The sequence below is a fragment of the Delphinus delphis genome, chromosome 13 (assembly GCF_949987515.2).
Source record: "Delphinus delphis chromosome 13, mDelDel1.2, whole genome shotgun sequence".
Taxonomy (NCBI): domain Eukaryota; kingdom Metazoa; phylum Chordata; class Mammalia; order Artiodactyla; family Delphinidae; genus Delphinus; species Delphinus delphis.
Genome location: NC_082695.1, coordinates 40,714,218 through 40,728,186, shown reverse-complemented (window position 1 = coordinate 40,728,186; position 13,969 = coordinate 40,714,218).

Below are 13,969 nucleotides of genomic sequence, written 5' to 3'. Positions count from 1 at the left end.
TAAAGTTGGGCAGACCTAGTTCCGCACTGGCTACTTGGTTCAAACCAAGCAAGTTAATGCACGTCTCTGAGCTCAAATTTCATGCTCTGGAAAATGGAGACGGTTAACACCTTTCACATAAGGTTGTTGGGAAAATTAAAGGGGATGACATATTTTAACCTGAATAACACAATGCCTGGCAGGTACTCCATAAAATCAAGTTACCTTTTTCTTTCTTTCTTCTTCCCCCTAAAACAAGCTTATATGTTAAGTGGCTTAAATTGAACTATCAGGGGCAATTTTATCATTATAGATAACAGCTGGTAAGTGGAAACAACACAAATATCCATCAATTGATGAATGGGTAAGTAAATTATGATACAACGCAACGGAGTATTATTTAGGAATAAAAAGGAATGAATTAATGATACCTGCTACAGCATGGATGAACACGTGCTACATGAAAGAAGCCAGTCACAGAAGTTCACATATTGCATGATTCCATTTATGAAATGTCCAGAATAGCCAAATCTATAGAAACAGAAAATAGATGAGTAGTTGCCAGGAGCCGGGGGGTACTAACGTGGGGGGAAAGGAGTGTGACTGCTAATGGGGGTGCGGTTTCTTTTGGGGGTGATGAAAATACTCTGAAATTAGATTCTGGTGATCATTGCACAATTCCATGAATATACTAAAAAACACTGAATTCTACACTTTGGGTAAATTTTATAGTATGTGACATATCAGGGAAAAAAAGGGAAAAAGGTGTCAAGGTTGGAAGTGGTCTTAGACGTCATCTGGTCTAATCCATCCTTTTGCACATCTGAAAGCTAAAGTCCAGAGAGCTTATCAGGTGACCTTCCTAAGGGAGCACAGATGTTCAGGGGCAGATCAGAAACTAGAAGCCAAGTCTCCTGAGTTCTGGAATGGGGGCCTGTCCCGGACAGAGAATGCAGCCCCAACAGACTTGCTGACAATAGGGTCCTTTCAGTGCTCTCTCCCTTGGAAAGGAAAGCTCATCGTGCAGGGATAATGGGGCAGTGATTGTAGCTGAGTCAAACATAGCCAAAGAGGGCCGCTCGTCAACCGCTCAGCAAATGTTTATTGGAGCCTTGCATGAGCCAGGCAGTTGAAGGACTGGGAAGGCAACAGTGAGCAAAAGAGAAGCTTGGATCTCAATGATGATAATAGCTCATCTCTATAGAACACTAAGTGTTATGCACTTTACATGGGTCAGCTCATGTCATACTCACAAATAGGTACTTCCTTATAGGTTCTTTTATTATGGGTACCCTCCAGGTACTCTTATTATGCCCATTTTACTGATGGACACACTGAGGCTCACAGAGATTAAATAGCTAGACTGAAGTAAAAAAGCTGATAAGCAGTGTAATCAGACCTCAATCATGATACTCTGACCCCAGAACTGTGCTTCTAACCCTTATGCTGGTCTATTAGTGATCCAGAAAATAAGTAAACAACAACAGTCAATTAGCCATTACAGTTAGTGAGCAGCAGACATGTTGGTCTGAGAGACATGTGGGAGGGGTGTTTAGGTATCATGGAGATGAAGTGATCAGTCTCTATGAGGAGGTACCATTTAGGCTGAAACCTGAAGAATGAGGAGCCGCCAGGGGAGCAGGAAGAGAAGGCTGGGAGTGCCTGATGTGTTGCAGGTTGTGAGGCTGGAGCACAGAGGAAGCTGGGAGAGACAAAGGGGTAGGGGGCAGAGCAAGGTGGTTTGGTGGGCCATGGAAATGAGTCTGCATTTCATTCCAAATGCAGGGAGAAGCCACTGGATGGGTTTAAGCAAGGTGATATACGAGTGATAAGATCTGGTTTACAAAATCCCTCTGGCTGCTGGGTAGAGACTGATAACAGAGGGGTGAAAGGAGAAGCAGTTGGGAATGTATTGCTGCAGCCCAGATGAGGGATGCTGGTGACCTGGATCAGGTGGGAGCAATGGAGATGGAGAGTAGAGACCGACTCAAAATGTATATTTGGGAGTAGAATGGTCCTGGATGAGGGATCGGGCATGGGGAGAAAAGGAAAGGAAGAATGGATGACTCCTAAGACCCTGGCTGGGTGCTTTGTATCAGGCCATGTTGTCCCCATGCACGGACCATGTCTTTTATTTTCTGTATTCTGATGCTTTGACATCTGGGACCTTGCTGACCCTGGAGGGACCACCCTCCCAGGATCAGCCAATTCCTAGAGATAGTAAACGACTTATCCATGAGGGTGCTTTTCAAATACAAGCCAACCAATCCACAGCCCACACCCCAAGCACCTCCTTTATCAGCTCTCACACTCCTGGCCACTATCCACCTGCCCTAATCACTCCAGGGCAAGATACCAAGCAGCTAGGGACAGACCCAGAGCTCACTGAAACTATTCACATGAGCCAGTCCTAAGCCTTCTCACTCTGCCTCACCCGTTCCTTCCCGTGGAAACCACAGCAACTCCTGCCCACACTTCCTCTCTCTCCCCCTGCCCCACTGACTGGCCTTGGTGTTTCCCCATGTGGCCCACCGTGGCGTGACGGCCCCTCTCCTTGGGAACTGTGAGTAACAAACCATCGCTTCAATGGCAGCCGTCTCTGATCTGTTGGCCTAACTATACCTCAAATTTTCTATTAATGCACTGTATTTTCTATTAATGCACTGTATTTTCTATTAATGCACTGTATTTTCTATTAATGCACTGTATTTTAAAACACCCAACTCGGGTCAGAATCTCACTTCTTGGGAGGCAGGCACAGAGGAGTAAGGGTGGCTGAGCTTGAGAGCAGAGAGCTTGTTGCACCCTTAGAAGGATCTCCCCCGGCTTGACATCAAGTGGGCAAGTGTCTTTTGTGACCCTGAAAGCATCACAAGAGCCTGGACAAGGCGAGCCCCCTCCCTTCCCCACCCCAGCCCCCAGCCCCATCATTTTCACTTGTATCCCCTGGACTGAGAAACAGAGCTGGGCTCTCACTCCACTGTCTCTGCACACAAGGTGGAAGGAAGCCCTTCTGCTCTAGGCTAGGAATGACGCTCCAAATTATGTGCTCAGAGCACTGCTCACTCCCCACAGGCTGCACTTGGACACCCAATGCTATTGATATTGCAGATATTATAGCTTCCAAGATAATTAAGCCAGCAAACTTCTCTGCCTGGGGAACCATAGGCAGGGGCTATAAGAGGGTGGGACAGGGGTGACTGAACACACCCACACTATTAAAAGAGGTGAGAATTAGCAGAGGCACTTAGAGGGATTTCCAAGAGTTGTTAAAGGTGTTCAAAGCCTTTTCTTCCTCAATAAGACCTTAATTGTGCTGAGTGTTACCACAATTAAGCAGTGGGTAGCAAATAAAATGCCCTAGCTCTTTGCAAAGTGAGGCAAGGAAACTGTGAAACTGGGTTTCAACAAGCGAGATTTTCAAACTACTGCCAGAAAAGTTCCCAGAGTACTAGATTCTGAGGCAGTGTGAGTACGGAAGCAAACACAGCCCACTGCATCCACTCTGAATCCTGGAAGATGGAAAAGGTCCAGGCAGAGCACCTGACCCAAGGCCTTCAATGTACTGATGGGCACAATGGGGCCCAAGAGGTGCCAGGTGAACAAGGTCACACAGCTGGCGAGTGGCCCATTTGCAGGTGGGTGGGCTTTTCTGAGTGGGGTGCGTTTGACCTTGGAGCTCCTTCCTCTCCCCAGCCCAACCCATGTGCTCCCGTTCCCAGGAGACGGCCCAGACAGGTGTAATCAGGCAACCTTCTCCCAGGAAGACCAGGAGAGAGGGCAGGCTCCTCTGGTCTCTGCAGCACTCTGGGCTCTCAGTGTGGTCATTTTCTCCTCGCTAATCCCTGCGGTGCTTGACTGAGGCTGCTCAAAGGGCGGACTCTGACGCAGTTACCTGTGAATTCCCAGTGCTCGGCATCATGCCTGGTACATATCTCATAGGTGTGGGATCAATGTGTGACACCTGTGAATGTGTGGGAGGGAGGAGAGGGCAGAAGAAGGAGGGAGGAAGGAAGAGAGAGAGGGACGGAAAGGAGGGAGGGAGGGAGGAAGGGAAGGAAGGAAGAAAGGGAGGGAGAGCCCCCAGGAACACTGTCCCTGGCTTCCAATCTTTCCCTCTGTCTGCCCCCATCCTGTTCCCTCAAGCTCCACTCTCTGCTTTATAATGTACTACCCAAATTATCTGACAAATCAACTTCTGGTCATGAATTAGTGAACTGCGATAACAAATTTAATTCCTCAGCAAACTTTAAACAAATATATATATATATATATATATATGTGTGTATATATACATACACATATATATGCCTAAACCAAAAGATGCCTACAGTGATGCCTGCAGCAAACCCTTGTGGGAGAAATACCAAGACCCTTCAAACAGGCCTTTACGCTCCAGAAACAGGGGAAGGCCCACTCATTAATCCAGAGAACATAATTATATATAGAATCCAAAGTGGAACCTTGTCCAATGCTTCTCTGATCTAATAGAATGAACCTCTCATCATAGCTTAACATTAGCTTAACCTCTTAGCTTAACCGCTCATCAGAGCTTAACATCCTTTCTATTACATAGTGCAAACTATTCATCCCTCCCAGATAACATCAGTACAGCTGAAACATCAGGGGAAAACACTATCAGATTCGACTATGGACCCAGCATTGGCATATCACAAAATCGTTTCTTGGATCCTGGATCTGGGTGTCTTTTTCTAAAATGGAAAATCATTTTACAATAATCTATCACTCAAAGAGGTTATTATATTGATTCTGCCAAAAAATTAAACACTTAATCTATATCACACGTGTTTTGGAGAAACTACCTCTCTTACAACATCTGTACAGTGATGCATCACGTAGTTTCTGAACGCATAGCTCTTCTATGTTTGATGTCTGGTGCTGTTCTATCAAAACAATTTAGTACAAAAACCACAAAGAATTGAAAACTTTGAAGTAGCCTTAGCACTGTGGACCATACCTGTTTTCATTTCAAATCACCTTGTATATTTACTTGAAAGGAAAATGGTAACAATAACTCTTTGCAAAACAGGGAATATTAAGCAGTTCGCTTTTCCCATTTTTGTTTGATTTCTAGAACACATAAGCAGGGCCTATAGGCCTTAGGAGAGTACACCCAAAACTAGAATATGACCCTTGTGTCCTGATTATTTCGAAGGAAATTCCTCCCTCTGCACTTTTCCATCCCAAGTGAGGGTTTTTGTGATCACCACCTCTGCTGTTACCTTTGGAGATCAGAGAATAAATAGATTCTAAATGCAGGTGGTACCTTATCTAAATGAAAACTCAACATATATTCTTCCTGAAAGACAGGGGCAACTCTCAAAGCATCTATGTCACCCCTCTCTCCTGAAGGGTGACAACTGACACTTTGCATAGATGCTGCAGAAACAAACTGTGTGGAGACAGGTGAGCACAAATAGGCATCAAGGACCACCTGCAGACCTACATTCCACTTGTCCTGTCAAGAAATTGATGATTGCACCATGGTGATGGGGTTTATTGTACTTATATTCACTTAAAGGCAGGAAAGAGTTGCAAGCATGTTTAGAGATTAAAATTTGCCCCTCTCTCACCCCAAATATATAGCAGAAGCTTCCACGGAAGGCAGCATGGGGATGTTTAAAAAGTTTGAATCTTGGGCTTCCCTGGTGGCGCAGTGGTTGAGAGTCCGCCTGCCGATGCAGGGGACGCGGGTTCGTGCCCCGGTCCAGGAAGATCCCACATGCCGCGGAGCGGCTGGGCCCGTGAGCCATGGCCGCTGAGCCTGTGCTCCGCAACAGGAGAGACCACTGCAGTGAGAGGCCCGCGTAACGCAAAAAAAAAAAAAAAAAAGTCTGAATCTCAGAGTTTGCAATGTCAGGTTTGATTCCCAGCTCTTCCACTTACTAGCTGTGTGATGTGGACAGAGTGCCTATCTTCCCAAGCCCGCATTTTGTCACCTGTAAAGTAAGCATACCTGTCCCACTTAGCTCACTGGGCTTTGAGACATTCAGATGAGAGAAGGGATGTAAAATGCCTTCACCTGGCAGCACTCCATAAATAATATCATTGCTATCTAGCCACCTAATGCTAGGTCCCTCTGAATTATGTTCCCACTGCCGTCAAATGATTCTCACCCCAGGAGTGGATAGAGCAACTGCATATGCAAGACTCAGAAAGTCTTGCCCTGAGGGAGGTGGTCAAGAAGAGGCTGATGTTCTGAAGTGTTCTAGTTCCCATCTCCCTACTTGGTGAGGAGTCTTAGGCATACAACACACCCTCTTACTTTCTTTGAAAACCTCCTGATTAGCCCAACAGAGAAATGAACCGTCTGGTCCACACTAATTTCAGCCCCCCCGGAGGACAAGGCCAAAGGCACCAAATCCAACCTGCATACGCAAATCTATCTTTACACACCAGGCTTCAACAAGCTGCAGATTGGAAGTGAATTTCTGGGGTCACTGCTTTGTGTCTCTTGTCTGAATTGCACCTGAACACTGAATCTCTCTGATGAGTCTTAAAGAGGTCCTACAACCACGTGGAAAGCCCCAGGATAGTGGGTCTGGAGGAAACCTCAGACATCAACTCCACTCTGCAGCAGGATACCCTTCAATGGCTTCCCATTGCCCTTGGGCTGAGGTCAAAATGCTGCCCACAACATACGCAGCCTCCATCTGGCCTACATTTTCCTTCGTGTTCCGTAATCCAGTCCAACCTCTTTGTTGCTGCAGAGCTTGCACAAATGCAGTCTGTCTGTCTGAAGTGCTTCTCTATCTCATCCCACCCCCAACTTTACCTCACCAACTCCTCCTCGTCCTTCAGTCTCAACTTAAACAACTTTCCTCAAGAAGCCTTCCTGACTCTTCAAACTTAGTCCTATCTTTCCATAGCACCGTATACTTCCCACTTTTTAAAATGCAGCACCTCAGAAGTATTTTTTTAATGTTAGTCTAACTTGCTATCCTATAAAATCCAAAAGGACGTGAACTGTATCTGATGTATTCGCAAATCTCCCCACTGCCTAGCACAAATCTTGGCACAAACTGAACACTAAATGATTGATCGTTAAATTAGGTTTAACCATCTGGTCTACCTCCCTTGTGTTACAGAGGAACCTGAGGGGGACCCAGAGAGGTGAAGAAACTCACCCAAGGCCACCGTGCATCTTTGGTTGCAGCCAAGAATCAGAATCCAGCTTTCCCAAAGATCAGTCCTGGGGTTCTCCCCATGCAACCTTCCCTCCCTCTTTCTGACAGTATTTAACTCCTATTTCTCACAATGTCTGCACTTAAGATTGATTTGACATAGATCAAAATTTAGTTTAGATGGTGTGACATCCACCTTCTCCCTTCTGTATGAGGATGAACAAGGAAGGCTGCTATTTCTCAGTCTCTTATGGACATCACACAGCTAAGCGCATAGCTAGCATGTAGGAGCACACACTACCCCCACTGCTTTGTTCAGTGCCTTAGAAAAGTAAATGCCACATCACAGTATCGCTTTGGTGTAACTGTTGAAATGGCCTTCTTTCCCCAATGAGGAAACATCCCAAATGAGTGCAAGCTCCCCTCCAGTGGTGTCATTTTCAGTGAAGCTTGCCTGTGTCATTTGCAGTTAGGGGTTCATTGGTCAGAAGTGTTTTCTAGGGATGTGCACAATGGAAACCATTAGAGAGACACTCAGAGCCGCCAGCTAGCCCAAAAGTTTAATCCACTATATTAACTGTAATGATGGTAAGCAGCTGCTAAAAGAGAGGAAAGATGAGGAAGCAAAAGAGTGCCAGCCTAGTACCAACATACTCAAATGAGGTTTTAACAAGAGCCCCAGTGCTGGATTTAATATAATTATAGCATCAATAACCTCTTCCAGATTACTAAAAACACCTTTAAAATCTTTAGATAATGAAAGGATCTGAAGAGATTATTCAATAAAACTGTATATCTCCACTGTGGACTACCATAGCGGAATTCTATCATCACTTTTATTTTTGTTTGGGGTGGGCTGGCGGCACTCAAAACTCCTGGGGGTAAGTTTCAGGATCATTTCTCAGCCAGACAGTTTCATACATGAATCCCAGAGAATGGCGACATTCTTCTTTAGAAAGCATTGGGTAGTATAGGAATTCTCATCTCTGCAACCAAAGTCATCAAAAATAAATTAGGACTTAAAAAAAAAGAGGGTTATTGTAAAGGGCCTCAGATTCACACTTGTTCATCCGATAAATTACAGTATGTCATCTGTGCCAGTAACTCTGTGTTAGAAAGCAGTCAATGCAATATCTGCAGTACAAATTACAGACTTTGATCCCAACGTGCCTGTTAGAACAGAGGACTAGGTTTGCTCTTTTTATTTTATATCTCCAAATGTTTCAGAGTGAAGAGATGAGAAAGCGTATTGAATCCTTCGGTTCCCTCTTTATCCATCTCTAAATAGGATCTTAGGACTTTGTGTTCTTACCTCGCCTTTTATCCAGCCTGCAGTGTGACTCATCTGCAAGCACAAATTACCTCGCCAAAGTATTCTTAGGAGAAATAATTAGCCACACGCCCCTCCTCCACATACCCTCCCACGTTCCTCAGGAGGCCCAGATGCCTGACATAAATCATTTAGTCCTGAGCCCTCGCTCACACCTTTCCCACTGGATTCCATAATTGGCAAAGTAGTTGCCAACTGGGTTTAAAGTGATTTGAAATTGTTTTCCATCCAGTCTTGCTGATAGCAAAAGGTTTCCCCTTTACCTCAAGCATGAGTTACAGTAACATGATTGAATGTAACCAGTTATTCAGTTCAAGCTGTGATTCTGATACAGTATAGACAATATGAATTCCCCAGAGCTCGGTGAGGCCATCTCAATGGTCCGTTTAAGTCCAATTCAATTAGACTCACTATGGTTCTTAGACTTCCTTAGGTATGTTTGCAGCAGCCCTCAGGGTTGAATGTGAGACTGGTATTCATCAAGGACTTTTAAATTAGGTCTCAGGTGTCATCATTCTAAATGAATTATTACAGTGGTGTGTTCACACTGCTGTAGTTGAAGTTGTGTTAGCATCTCCTCTCCACCATTTTAATCCACTGTGGAACAGAACTTGTCATGTAAGGTCTCCACCAGAGAGTGGCTTTTTCCTTGAAACCCAGTTTTTAAAATAATTGGCCTACCAAGTAAACACTGTGATATGCATTTTTTGGTAGAGGGGTAAAAAGACCACCTTAATTTATTTGGGGTTTTTTGTTTGTATGCTTGTTTTATTTGTAAGTGAGCACATAAAAGAAGAGCTCTCAATATTGAATTTTCTCACATTTAACAGACTGAGGCGTGACTGCATCCCTACTGGGGCGGGGCGGGGAGGAGGAAGCGCCAGACCTAAAAGGAAAGTTAATATATTGATGGGCTTTTTTTCAAAATTTCCTGTCGTCTGACTCTATAATCTCTCCTTCTGGAGCCTCAACTAACGTTTTCTTCTTTCTTTTAATTTCCCAGGCTTTATATGAGCCCCAGTCATGACATCAGCAAGCATGTGGGAACATCTGTCAGTGTGTAGCTATTTCAGACACATTAAAAAGTACATGCTCATTCCCCCGTGCTAGTGTTGCCTAACAAACTATAGCTTCGAGCAGAGTGACAGTGACATTAATACCATAGTAGAGGGATCAGCCAGCCTAATGGAGAAAGCACCCTATGCATGTGTCATCAGTAACAAATCACACGCTGTGCAGAAAATAAAATAATTACAGAACCTACTTTTCTTTATCCAGGCAATTCAGACACCGTGGCAGTGTTCCAAGTTCCCCAAAACCAAGGGGTTGCAGTAATCAGCCTCACTCAGAAAACGTATGCAAGAGAGTTTAAAACAACAGAGCCATGAAATTCAGAACAAAGCAACAACAGGTGAGCAGATTAAATGGGGCACTAATTGGGGAGTATATAAAGCAGAATCACAGAATGTGAACACACTTAGGGTTTATTATTTGTTCTCAATGAAAGAAAAGCTGAACTGGCAAATTGATTGATATTTCTATATGCTATCTCTATGATTATACCTGTGTCTTTTGTCTATAAAGCATAAAAAGGAGGTAATACTTTGCAGTTACATGGTAGATTTGCATAATTAACCAAACTGGAAAGCTCAGGTCCTCCAACTATTCAAGACACCTAAATTATACAAAGAGAGTCTAATACTCTAACCGTACACAAAGCTAAGTTTATTTTTAGTCACTAATATAAAGTCTTAAGCAAAATCATTATAGCCCTCATAGTTTACTTATTATTAAATGCATGCACGCTAGAGCAAGTAGTGAAAGATTGCTTAGAGTGACTGAAATGGTGGAGGAAAATGCTAACTGATTTCAGTAACGAAAACTAGTTGCTGCTGATTTAAATGGATGGTCAATTTTTATTTCATAAATACATTCTTTAAGATGTCACATACATTAAGGATAATATTCACCAAACTAAACTTCCTCACTACAAAGACTTTAAGTTTCTCTGATGGGATTTAGATAATTAATCACACTAATCCTATCTCAGATTCATTGCTCTTGCTATTCCCCCTTCATGAAAGCTCTTCCCCCAGATATACACACAGTTTCCTCACCATTAACACCGGGTCTCAGCTCAAATATCCCCAGAGACGCCTTTCCTGACCACCCTAGCTCCCGCAGTCCCCTTCTCACTGTCACAGTCTATCCCATTACCCTGGATTCATATTCTTTGTGAAATTATTACTTAGAACTACCTTGCTATTTATTTGCTGATATGGGTACTGTCTCTTCCCCCGTTAGAATTTGGGCAGGAAATTTGTCTTTTTCACTTCTGTATCCCCAGTGCCTAGACAGTACCTAGTACACAACAGTAAGTGAATAAATGAATGAATGAATGAAGCACCTACACAAACACACACACACACACAAGGTGATAAGAAGTCAAGTCAAATTATACTGACACAGATTTATCCATGCTTTTCTGATGTGCAATATGGATCTATTCCTCAGAGGAAGAACTGGAGAGTTGCTACTATCAAAGATCATCATGAAATGTGTAAATAATGTGATGTAAAATAATATCTAGAATAGTCAAAGAACAGAAGAAACAATATGGGGCTTCCCTGGTGGCGCAGTGGTTGAGAGTCCGCCTGCCGATGCAGGGGACGCGGTTTCGTGCCCCGGTCCGGGAAGATCCCACACGCCGCGGAGCGGCTGGGCCCGTGAGCCATGGCTGCTGAGCCTGCGCGTCCGGAGCCTGTGCTCCGCAATGGGAGAGGCCACACAGTGAGAGGCCCACGTACCAAAAAAAAAAAAACAAAAAGAAACAATATGGACCACTCAGTGAGGCAGGACGTCAAATTCCTAGGTTATCATCTTGGTTTCCACAGTTTGGAATCTGGCTGGGTATCCACATGTAGCTAAAACTGAGTGCCTAGTAGACACCATGAACACAAAGGAAAAGTCAGTCCAATGGGGATTTCTAATTCCAGCATTACGGAGAACTAGGTATCTTAGGATAGAACCCCGAAAAGTGCTGAATAAATTATAAAAGCCTTTTTTTCTTAAATTATAGTAAAATGTACATAACATAAAATATACCATCTTAGCCATTTTTAAGTGCACAGTTCAGTGACATTAAGTACATTCACACTGTTGTGCAACCGTCACCATGATCCACCCCCAGAACATTTTCCATCTTGCACAACTCTGTGTGCATTTTGAACAATCGGGAGGACTCCCGATTCTCCTCTTCCCTCACCCTTTGGCAGTCATCATTCTACTTTCTGTCTTTATGAATTTGGCTACTCTAGGTACCTCATGTAAGTGAAATTATACAATATTTGTCCTTCTGTAACTGGCTTATTTCACTTAGTATAATATCTTCAAGGTTCATCCATGTTGTAGCACGTGTCAGGATTTCCTTCCTTTTTAAGGCTCAATAATATTCCATCATGTGGATACACCACATTTTGTTTATCCATTCATCTACTGGTGGACATTTGCGTTGTTTCCAAGTGGGACTTTTGGCTATTGTGAATGATGCTGTTATGAACATGGGTGTACAAATATCTGTTGAAGTCTCTCCTTTTAATTCCTTTACGTATATACCCAAAAGTAGAATTATATGGTACTTGGATCATATGGTAATTCTATTTTTAGTTTTTTGAGGAATCGCCACACAGTTTTCCACAGCAGCTGCACCACTCTGCATTCCCACCAGCAATGCACAGGGGTTTTGATTTCTCCACAACCTCATCAGCACTTGTTATTTGCTGTTGTTGTTGTTGTTTTTAAATAATAGCCACCCTAATGGATAGGAGGTGGTATCTCATTGTGGTTTTGATTTGCACTTCCCTGGTGATTACTGATGTTTCATATGCTTTCTGGCCATTTGAATATCTTCTTCAGAGAATATTCAAGTCCTTTGCTCACTTTTAATCAGGTTATTGTTTTCTTGTTGCTGAACTGTAGGAGTTCTTTACATATTCTTTTTAGATATTGTAGAAGTGTACATTAATATGTACATATATATTTATAATACATATTATATATTCTTTATAAATTATCAGATATATTATTTGAAAACATACCTCCCATTCCATGGGTTGCCTTTTCACCCTGTTGATAGTGTCCTTTGATGCACAGACTTTTTTTTTAATATTTATTTATTTTATTTATTTTTTTGGCTGCGTCGGGTCTTAGTTGCCACACGTGAGGTCTTCATTGAGGCTTGCGGGATCTTTCGTTGCGGCGCGGGATCTTTCATTGCGATGAGGGCTCTTCGCTGTGGCACACAGGTTTCTCTCTAGTTGCAGCACGTGGGCTCTTTGTTGCAGCACGCAGGCTTCCCTCTAGTTGTAGCGTGTGGGCTTTCTCTTCTCTAGTTGTGGCATGCGGGCTCCAGAGCGTGCGGGCTCTCTTGTTGAGGCACGTGGGCTTAGTTGCCACGCGGCATGTGGGACTTTAGTTCCCCAACCAGGGATTGAACCCACATCCCCTGCATTGGAAGGTGGAGTCTTTACCACTGGAGCACCAGGGAAGTCCCACAGACATGTAATTTTGATGTAAGAAAAACCATTTTTTAAATGCATGGCTATTGTAAAGAAACTATACTCCAATAAAAAATAATAAAAATTAAAAATAATAAAATGCATAGCTAAGCTGGTGAGAAAGAAAGGGGAGTTCTTAAAGCTGAATATATTGAGAAATCTCAGACTCAGAGGGTGACCAAGTTCTGATACCACCGTTTGCCTGGGAGGTATATGCACATTCCCGGATGCTTAGATCTTGGGTCTTACCCACCAGAGGTGTCAAGAAAGGAAACAAACCTGGGGCCAAGTAAAGCAGGGAACATATCTTAAAAGTTGAGACTTCCCAAAAGTGACACCCTCAGTGGGTATGTTTTTTATAAAGGGTTCTGAGAGGGAGACAGTGGGGATATTTGCATGTCTCAGCCCTGTCTCTGGTTAGAGCATAAACAAAGAATATTCTCCCCCAATAATTCCTAGCCATAAGCCCATTTTCATGCACGTTTGGGGCCAGAATTCATTACTGCAGAAGGCCAAGAAAACTTAAGCTAAAAATTTACTTTGAAGTGGTCTTCATCAATGGATCCACAAATTCTCTCTGGCAAAACACAGTTTAGACCTCCAAGAACAAATAAAATTGCAAAGAATATGAGTTCACAATCACTAGACATATGAGAAAACAAACTACCACAAATAGGAATCAGAAGAAAAAGCAAACCGTAGATATTGGAACTGCAAACCTGCAGCTACTGAAACAGTAATGTATTGACCAAAAACTAAATATGTTCACGTTTAGAGAAATGTTTTCAAAATTATGATGAGGATCAAGATATTATCAAAGACTACCAATAGGCTTAGGAAAGAACTAAATAGAGCTTCTAACATGCAAAATTAAAATTGAAAAAAAATCAATAGATAAATAAAACTGCAGTTTAAAAACAACTGAAGAAAAAATATGAAAACTTGAAAAGTAAGATTAA